The sequence below is a fragment of the Papio anubis genome, chromosome 1 (assembly GCF_008728515.1).
Source record: "Papio anubis isolate 15944 chromosome 1, Panubis1.0, whole genome shotgun sequence".
Taxonomy (NCBI): Eukaryota; Metazoa; Chordata; class Mammalia; order Primates; family Cercopithecidae; genus Papio; species Papio anubis.
In genome coordinates, this window is record NC_044976.1 from 117,863,788 (window position 1) to 117,874,669 (window position 10,882).

The 10,882-nt window shown below is 43.1% G+C and overlaps 1 protein-coding gene across 1 annotated transcript in view; it reads right to left on the minus strand.

The window, feature by feature from the left end:
- Positions 1-10,575, minus strand: part of ZNF697 (zinc finger protein 697) — a 28,824-nt gene extending 18,249 nt beyond the window's left edge. Inside the window, exon 1 of the mRNA XM_009216721.4 lies at positions 10,467-10,575. The gene's annotated coding sequence lies outside the window, so the exon portion shown is untranslated. The remainder of the gene's footprint in view (positions 1-10,466) is intronic.
- Positions 10,576-10,882: the final 307 nt, after the last annotated feature.

The window sequence follows — 10,882 nt, forward strand, 5'->3', positions numbered from 1 at the left end:
GATAATTTTTTTCCTATTGTAGTTTCAATTATTTTTTCTCAAGAAAAAACATAGAAAATGTTCTTCAAACTTAACTTCATGTGATCCTCAGAAATGATCTCTGACTTAACAGGTTTTGGATTCTCTGCTGTTTTTACTAGAGAAAAACAGAACATCTTGTTGGCTTGAAAAAAAAGCAGTTGTTTGAATTAGCATTGACTTAATGGAATGTTAGAGTAAACACTGAATAATACTGAGTCCTTTGTATAGTATTTGAAAAAAATCATCATCTGTGTATGTGTATGTGTGAGAGAGAGAAAGAGACAGAGAGAGAGAGGAAAGAGAGAGAAAGGAGAGGGGAAGACCATGAAGCCTCAAAAGTACTGGTTATACCATTTAAAAAACTCTTTAAAGACATTTTTCTATTCAGACTATGAAACTCATTAAAAGGGGAGACTGCTTCATTCTGCAGTATCATTTTTAAATTACTAAAACCAATTATCAAACTATATTATATTTTCTCCTGCAATGCCATTTTTTGGCCAAATAAATCTTACAGGCTATTGGGGAAAGGAGGAATAAGTATTAGTGAGCCCCAGTTAAAAACTTAACGTCACCACGACACTCTCACAGTTTCCCAGTGAACTTGGGCTTCCAGATGGGACAACCTCAGCAGACAATGTCAATTGCTAACATTTAGCTAGTGATCCAGACCCACATCAATTATCAGCTATATTATTTCTACCTCCCAAATTCAGTGGTCTCTTCTCCTTTGATCTCACCATCAACACTGTAAAGTGCTTGGCATGTAATAGGAGTTCAATAAATGGCCGCGGAAATCTTGTTGAGACACTCTCCTTGGAAATTCTCTTTGCTTAGCACCCACAGTATTGCACTGTCCTAGTCCTCCTCATACTTCGCTGACCACTCTGTCTCCTCTTAACTCCTCAAATAGGTCAGCCTTCAAGGGTTTTTTTTACATTTTCTTCTCCCTCTCCCTCAACTGTTTGGCCTCTTCCTGTAGCTTTATACAGCTCTTCTATCCAAAGACCTCACAAATTTGAATCTCTCACCCAACGCCTGACCTGCACTCCAGATCCACATTTCTCATGATGCCCCAAGCATTACAGCTGAGGAGCCTCAATGTCCCTTCCAGTCCTGAGGTGCTGTCCCGCACGTCCCATGTGATAAGGGACAGGAGGCACCAGAAACAGGAAAATCACATGCAAAAGAGTCAACAGCACCAATTCAAGTAGAAGTCTGTCACTGACACATGGTGTGCCCAGGACAGTTATTTCACCTCTTTGAGTCTTAGTTTAATCATCTACACAATAGGGGGAAACAAGCTACCTTGAAAGGATGCTATAAAGACTCAATGAATTTCCATTTGTAATGTATCTGGCCCAAGTCAGGTTTAAAAACAAGTATTAGTTCTTTTCTTGAATCTTTGCTACAAATCAGCTCCTCCTGGCAGTGTCCATTTCTGTTAAAGCCGTCTTTGTTCTTACTCAGAAGCTCAAAACCCTGGACTCAACTTTGACCCATCCCTCACCCCTTTCAATCAAATCAGTTGCCATGTTCTCTTTACTGTTCTCTTTTTTCAGTTGCCACTATCACTGCAGTACATACTCTTACTAGTTACATGCACCTACGTGTCAGTACTGCATCAATCTTAAAACCTAATTGTCACTTTATTATTCTGCTCAGAAACCCCTAAGTGACTTTGTCATATAAGCACAGACTCGAAGTCGTTAACAGTGTAGCCCAAGGCTCTCTTACCTCATCTTAACCTCTGTCCCCTAACCCCAGCCCAAAAGGGTTGCTGTAAATCCCCCAGATGGCACCCGGTTTTCCCTTCCTCAGATGCTTTTCCTCCTCAAAGCATGGGTTATAGTCTGTCCTTTTCTGGAGGGAGCGGCACCTGTAATGGTTAAAAGTTCAGATTCTTGCCAGGCACGGTGGCTCACGCCTGTAATCCCAGCACTTTTGGGGGCCGTAGCCAGTGGATCGCTTAAGCTCGGGAGTACAAGATCAGCCTGGGTGACAGGGCAAAACCCCGTCTCTACAAAAAAAAAAAAAAATTAGCCAGAATTGGTGGCATACACGTGTAATCCCAGCTACTTGGAGGGCTGAGGTGGGAGGATTGCTTGTGCCCAGAAGGTATTCACACCACTGGACTTCAGCCTGGGTGACAGAGCGGATCCTGTCTCAAAAAAACCAAAAACCAAACAAGATTCTGGAGCCATACGAACTGTGTCTAGCTGTTAGCCTTAAGCAAATTGTTCAACCTCTTTTAGCCTTAGTTTTCTTCATCTATAAAATGGAGAGAACAACTGAACCTACCTTATAGGGATATTAAGTGCTCAGATAGTATTATTATTATTTTTTCACTTTGTATGACTTAAGATACTTTTTCTTATCTTATTCTGCCTAATATTAGTTTTTAAAATAGAATCATACTCACAATAATTCATATCTTACTTTTGGCTCTCCTTTTTCTCCTACCACCTCCCAACTGTAAGTTCCTTATGGGAACAAACATTTTATTCACTTTGATAATTCCCTCACACCATGGACCTTCAAATAGTTCTTGAAATGGATAAAATCAGGAGTAATTATTTCTTCCCCTCAGTCTCAAAAGGAAGACCTAAAAAGACTAGGAAATCTAGTGATTCGGCAAAATCACATCAGGTAAGGTAGAGTCATGGAGACAACCTAACTCTCCTAACTGGATCCAATAACCTGTTAGCATCAGGAGCCAAGCATGCTTAATTACCCTGAAAAATAGGTAGCCATGACAGGAAATGGCAATTAGCCTCAAAAGTTAGGCAGACCATTCTCAAAAAAGAATTCTGCATCTCTTGGCCCATATGCCAGCATGCTTTGTTTGTATCAAATGGCCCTGTGTGGGTCCTCCCTCCACTCCAAGGGTTTAACCCTTGATTCAGCTGTGCAAACAGAGGTGGCACAGGGCTGTTTATGTTCACTGTGGGGAATGCTACTAGACTGTCCCCCCATGACAGGACAACTGCTTCTGTCCCACCCAAGGAAAGCTAGGACTAGCAGTCACAGAAATTAAATGAAGAATGAAGAAAGACCAATATTTAACCTTCAAAGTAATTACAAAACTAAAGAAGTTGCTGGGTGAGGCAGGGCAGGGAGTGCATTCAAATACCGGGGAGATTTGCATTTAACATTAAGAGTGGCTATTCAGACTAAAGTTTTATTCTTTGGCAGTTTTCAAGGGTTTCACGTTTCGTTTTGTTTAATCTTACTACAACAAGAAAGGCATGGATTTCTCGATTTCTCTTCTCACCTACATAGAGTCATCAGCCTAGAAAACCCTTTTCCTAAAGGCCCAGAATTTGGCTGGGAAACAAATGAAGGCCCTTAAGAAAGTTAGTAAAGATTACATGCCATATAGGAAGTGTTGACCAGGAATACTTACCACACCACCAATTCAATCAATAAACACAAGCATGTATTAGGAAGTGGAGAAACAGAAACAAAGGATGTCCTGTGACAACTGCCCCCCAGACTAGTGTACGTTGTGGCTGCAGTCTGGTTAAATTCAACTGACACTTATTGTTTTAAGGGGGGGTGGTAAAAGGGGAGTATGTCTTCAAGTTAACTTCACATTTTGGTTTCTCAGTTCTGGAGTAAACTAAACTAGCTTTATGTTAGATTAAATCTGGCACACCACCACCGCCCCCCCCCAAAAAAAAAAAAAAAAAAAAAAAAAAAAAAAGGAGAAACCTCATAAAAAAAAAAAAAAAAAAAAACACACCAAGAAAACGAGTCACAGGTGGGGAGAAAATATTTGCAAAAAATATATATATGATAAAAGACTGTTAACCAAGATATAGAAAGAACTCTGAAAACTCAATGAGAAAACAACCCAATTAAAAAATGGGCAAAAGATCTGAATAGACACCTCACCAAAGAAAATATACAGATGGGAAATAGGCACATAAAAAGATTTTTAACATTGATATGGTTTGGCTGCATCCCCACCCAAATCTCATCTTGAATTGCAGTTCCCATAATCCCCACATGTCATGGAAGGGACCAGGTGGGAGGTAATTGAATCATGGGGGCGGTTACCCTCAGGCTGTTCTCACGATAGTGAGAGTTCTCAGAAGATCTGATGGTTTTATAAGGAGCTTGTCCCCCTTTGCTCGGCACTTCTCTCTTCTGCTGCCACGTGAAGAAGGACACATTTGCTTCACCTTCTGCCATGATTGTAAGTTTCCCGAGGCCCCCCCAGCCATGCAGAACTGTGAGTCAATTAAACCTTTTTTCCTTATAAATTATCCTGTTTTAGGTATTTCTTCATAGGAGCATGAGAACGAACTAATACAAACATCAATGTCATTTGAGAATTTCAAGTTAAAACAAGATGCCACTACTTCGCTTATTAGAATGGCCAAAATCCAAAACACAACAACACCACAGAGTTATCAAGCTGTGAAAAAACATGGAGAAACCTTAAAACGTATACTACTAAATGATAGAAGCCAATATGAAAAGGTCACATACTGTATGATTCCAACCATATGACATTCTGTAAAAGGCAAACTACGGAGACAGTAAAAAGATCAGTGGTTGCCAAAGGTTAGGGGAAGGGAGGGATAAATAAGTGGAGGACAGAAGGTGTCTAGGACAGTGAAATTATTCTGCACTACACTACAATGGTAGATACCTGTCATTATACATTTGTCAAAACCATAGAATATACACCAAGAGTGAACCCTAAAGTAAATTATGGATTTTGGGTGATAATGATTATCAATATAGGTTCATAAGTTGTACCAAATGTATCACTCTGGAGAAGGATGCTGAGAGTGGGGGAGGCTGCACATGTGTGAGGACAGGAGGCAGACAGGAACTCTACTTTCTCATTTTTGCTGTGAACCTAAAACTGCTCTAAAATATTTTTGAAATTTTATATATATACACACACATATAATGTACATGTATGTAAGATATCTTCCCCAGCTTATATAATTTATAAGCATACAACCTTACCCATACCTCATTGTAAAAAAATGGTTTGTGCCATCATTTTAGGAACAAATTTAAATGAAATTTTAAAAATACATAACATATTCATTCAACAAATATTTATCAAACCCTTACCATGCACTACCCATTATTCTAGATTCTCTGTTGTAGAGATTACATTCTAATGAACTTTCTATTCTATCTTCTATTTCTAAACCACCTTCTAAACCACCTCTACTTTCTAAACCACCTTCTATTATCAGAAATCATTGCCAGTACCTGCCTGAAGGATTATTTTCAAAACTAGCAAAACAAAAATAAAGTGATTCTTTGAAATTCACAAAAGTTCCCAGGTATGGGGGACAAAAAAGTTCAACAACTGGAAAAGTCTTCCTATAGTGCCCTGCTAAACTTCATCAAGCATCAAAGATGTGCTAAGCACATGAAATAGCTCTGAGGTGATGAGCCAAAGCAAAACGTTTCTTAGCAAATAAAACCCAGAAACTTTATTCCTCTTTTATAATTATGGTAAGATCCTGATAAACTTCTCAGAAGACCATGTATATCTGAAGTAGCTCTCTGAATAAAAGTAGGCCCTTTCCCTTTAACTACCCATAGCAAATTTAGCCTCCACAGGAAGGAAAAACCTGAAGTATCGCATGTGACCCTCCCACACACCTGCTGGAACACTGTTGCTGGTCTAGGGATGCACAAAACATGACTTGCTGAATAGATTCAGTGATCCCAAGGACTGTCCTATTCTCCTTTAACATGACTAATGTGCTTATAACAACCCACAGCACGCTGTGTTTATACCAGGGCTTTCAAAATTCTGTGCACCCTTGAGGTCAGAGAAAAAGAACGTTTAGTCAACCTAAATAAATGGGTTCAATCTCGTGATAGGTGAAACCCTCTTCCACCCAAAGAGGAGAAGCTACTGATCTTTCAACCATCCCTTATCAATACATGATGAAATGAATGCCAAATCTGTGCCCCACACAAATCTTGCTGCTCTGATGAAAACAGAATGAATTATCTTCCTTCCTCTCCCCAGCCTTCTTTTCCTCCAATAAGTGCAGCCAGTGAAGCCCCTCTGATTTTCTCAGATGTGCATGACATCTGAGAGATTTGGCATGACAGCAAAGGGAAAGGTACTAAACAATGCCTCACCCCACTACCCAAAATCATTAAACACTATAAATCATTCAGTGCCCATGTTAGTCAAGCTAAGAAAACTCAGCTTACAGTGGTCTGCTCTGGCATATTTCCAGAAGGTACTTTCCTCTTTTGGAAGTTACATGAAAAGGGTGAAAATTAACTAAGAAAATAATTATCCTCTCTTTCTATCCCTCTTCTACAATATAAGCAAACTATCAACATGCAAATAATATTTCATGCCTCCATTTCTGCATTTTAGTCAATACCAATTCATCATTAACTCAGTTTCTGAAAGTCTACCATACGCCAGGTCGTGTTGTGGACATAAAGTCCCTGTCACGTGTGGGAACCCACTCAAGTCTACTTTCATTAAGAAAACACTGAACTGCAGAATTTTAAACAATGCAAGAGATTAGGGGAGAGGCTGAGGGTGGCGTGGTGTAGTTGAAAAAGGCTACCCAAAAGACGTAAGACTTGGCCTGGCAAGAGGAATTCAGACAGGCTGGGAGAAAAAAGAAAAGAATTCCAAACACACACAGTTCTGTACCCAAAGGTCTTATTAGGGGTTCTGAACCTGGCCTTTCCAACTGATGGTCATGAGAGTTTGAGGACATAAAAATAACAAATCTATGAAAAAAACAGTACTTCTCAGAATAAGATCCATTAGGATGATTTCAGAAGCACAACAATGTGACTGGTAGGAAATCTGGGAAGTGAAGGACTTCAGGAGAAGAAGGAATAAAGAACTGTCCGTTTTCTCCCATGGAAAGCAAATTCTGAACAGGCTTGGTAGTCAGCAGACCTAAATTCCAATCTACACTCAGTTCAGAATCTGGGACTCCAGGCAAGTTTCTTACCTTCTCTCCAAGTCCTAGTTTCCTCATTTTTAGAATAGAGATAACAATATGTAAGTCATCAGATTAAATAAGTCATCAAAATAAACATGTAAATCACCTAGTTTAGTAGCTGATATATAGATGTTCAATAAGTGGCGACTATTATTGTAATCACATAAAAAGAAGCATGAAAAATTGCCCAGTTCAAGATAACTGAGGGACTATTAAATTGTAGTGTCTTTGGGGAAAGTTTGAAAGTCTGATTTGTTGTCTATTTCTATATGCTACATTTTAATCCTGGTACATTGCTTGGGCTATAAAAATAAAAATGACATGGTAAATGTCTGGCTTACTTGCCAATAGCAGGACAGTCTTCATAGTGCTGCTTTTGTAATGAGCACTTTGCACTTTCATAATTGAATGGAAACAGTTACCTTCTTCAGTCTAGGATAATGACAAACATTGTTGATTATTTGCTTAGGATTAATCCACTCCATATTCTGCCTGAGAGTTTAAAATGTAGGCTGGCAAAGAACTTATTCAACAAACTTTTTGTCAGTGTCCTTGTACTAGACACTATGATAGGTACTTTTAGGGTCTCTCAATCCAGGAGCAAAAGGAAAAGACTCAGTCTGGCATGTCCTAGATGCTTTATTTTCACAATTGCAATGAATCCTCACAGGTCTATGAGAAAGGCTCCATCCCCTTTTCTAAGGAAAGGCAAGAGAATTAAGATTTTTTTCATCCTTTCACTCATTCTTTGATTTATTCGTGTTTTCAAGTCAAACATCCTTTGAGCACTTGTTAGGTATTAACTCCTAAAGCAGGTGTCATTGAAATAATACAAATTACCAAGGGGTAAGATTAATTTTGACTGCAAAGGTTGGCAAGAGTTCTATAAGGGAGCTAATCAACTGGGCCAGGATATGTACCAAAAATAATTAGCGACAGGTGCAGGGATGTCCAGCAAGCATGGGGTTCAACCTGGCAGTCACAGAGGTTCAAGAATGTCTGTTGCATCTTCAAGGATTGGGGAGTTATTTGCTCCAAGGATGGGGAGGTAAATTGGGGTGGGCAGGTCCAATGAAGGACAGAGGTAGGTAGGCACTGAATTGTGAAGAATTTTAAATCCCAAAGTAAGGAGTTACTTTTGTTGATTATATTAACTCTACATAGTGTGTGGTACTGAGAAACCTGTTAAGGGGCAGGTGAAAGAAAAGAAAGAAGAAGTAGGATCTTAGATACAAAGAAAAGCCCATATGCTACTGACATAGGTTCAAGCTCCAGAACTCTTACTGACACTACAGCTATTTTTTTCTTTCTACATAACAGACAAGCTCCTTCTTGCCTTAGTTTATCATCCTTGCAACCAACCTTTACCCTTTCTCCTTCCTTTCACAGGACACTAGTAATTAGGCAAAAAAGAAAAAATGTAGATTCTGAGGAAATTCAAAGAGTTTTTGGTGGGGGAGGGAGAGGAAATGTGATGCAACTCCAGGAGCCTTAGTCATGCTCTGATGTGAGGTCATCATTTACCACTTCAATCCAGCCACATCAGCTGGTTCTTCTGTCTGACTAGCATCCATTGACCCCTCTATCCCAGTAGTTCTGAAAGGCCATCTGTGTGTTCCTTTGTGTAATGTAAAGGGCAGCCTGACTTCACATTTATGATCTTGTTCAATCAGATGCCATCTTATTCTCTGTTGAGCATGGCTGAACTTTTGACATCAACCTTCCCTTAACAACAACCCCCACTTCCAACATACACACACACACACACACACGCAGCCAATATGTTCTAACTAGAAATCATCTGAATTCACAGAGCCTCTTCCCTTCACTTCATTATCCTCATGCCCTCATCCTAAAGAACTGGGTTGTTGTTGTTGTTGTTTTTTCTCAATCCCATTCTTTATCTCAGTTCAAATGCCTCATCTCTCCTAAAGAAGCCAGGGAAGAAATGTTTTGTTTCTCCTCGAAAGCCATTTATATCAGGCTCAGGGCTCTCTCCATGCCCTACAGCATCATTCTTCCAACCATGAGCCTTGCATACTCCTGCCTGGCCACACAAGTGGCATTCTTAAAGGTCCATTTGGCTCCTCAAACATATTCCACATTAAATAATATCCACATGTTGGCTTGTTGAGAGAAGAAGGTAAACAGTTGGGAACATCAACAAAAACTCAGGTAAGGGGAGAAAGGAGAGAGAGTGAGTGTGGCCCCTTAGGCATGCTGAGTTCAGTTACAACCGTCACACTTGGACTGTGTTCAAAGTTGCCCACTCATCCACCGCAGCTCCTCAAAGACATTTAACTTGCTAGCCATTATCCGACCGACCGCATTTACCAGATGCTCAGTCTTGAGGGAGAAGGGTAAGGCAGTAGGGGATGCGGAGTACTGGTGTCATCCTACAGGTTAAGGACAAACATGCCCGCTACAAGGAGACGGATACATCACCAACTTCAATTCAGCCCAGGGTTCATGTAGTAAGGGGTGGGTGATTCACTCCTGTAGGGGAGGCAGGGCGGTGGGGGCGCGGTTAGGAAAAAGGAAAATCGTGGCAAGTCCCAGAGGAAGTGGTAGTCGATTTCCGATGCATGGTCATAAGGTACACTCAGCGCCTCTGTGTCGCTGCTCCCCCTCAACCTTTTTACTCACCCACTCCTCCCAACACGCGCCTCACCCGTGCCTCCATGCACAATCCTGAGCCTCGGCATCCCCGTGAAGTGTGCAGGTTCCAGCTTTGCCCACCACCCCACCACCTGCCGACATGGACATTTGTGGTTGGAATGCCTCCCGGGGCTAGACGGCGACCCCTCTTGGGCTGCGAGCTGCTGTCCATCTCTCCACCCACTCGTCCTTATTGTGTCATTTGCCCGGTCTGATGGCAGCCCCAAAGCCGCTCATCTGTGTGGGCTAGAATGGAGAAGAGAGGAAAAGGGAGGCACACATTTCATTCACTAGTACCCAAGATGACCTGCCGCTTCTCTTCTGCCCCTTCTCGGAGCCCCCTACCCTCCCTTAGCCCCAATGGGGCTGGGGACACGGACAGACAAGGCAAGGAGAGCGCAGTCCGTCAAGGTCCACAGCTGCACACAAAGCCCTTCACCTTCTCCTTGCCTTCCAAGCTCCTCCCTGGGCTTGGCTTCTCCGAGGGTCTCTGATGCCCCCTTCGGTGGTCGGCGGGACGGTCCTATTCCCTCTTGCATCGCTGTCTCCTCCCTCACGTCTCAGCCTCCTCCTTCCCGCCCCTCGCCACATACCCCTGAGGGAGCTCAGCCCCGGCTTTGCGGGCGCGAGAGCACCCCTTAAGCCCGGGGGCCTGCGCCCCAGGGGAGCGGACAACGGTCCACTTTACGAGGCACAACTTTGCCCAGCCGTTCCGCCACCGCACTCGAACACACACCCCATCCCCGCAGCGGTCGGGTCTGGTCCCGATCAGCCCCATCCCGGAGAGGCGGTTGAGCCCAGCCACAGCCAAGCTCCTACCTGCGCGGCGGCTGGCGCGGCGAGGAGCTAGGGCACCGAGCGCCCCGGCCCGAGCCCCGCACCGCAGCGCGTCTGCCCTTGTGCGGCGGCGGCGGCGGCGGCGGCTGCAGCGGCCGCTGGCTGGCCCGCTGTATGGTTGGTTGGCTGGCTGGCTGGCTGGCTGGCTGGCTGGCTTGCTGGCTGGCTCGCTGGCTGGCTGCCCGGCTGACTCCTCACTGGGGCTTCCTGTAGGGCTGGACAAAGGACATTTCCTGGGAGGAGCGGGAGAATGCTCCCAGCATGCCTCGATTTGTAGTTCCCGGGGACTTCCTGCCACCGCAGCAGCGGGCGCCCTATAGGTAGCTCCGGCCAGGCTAGGACTCCGGGACAGGATGAAAGGTGCTCGCTGCTTCCCTAAGAGCCGTGGGGAAGGGAGC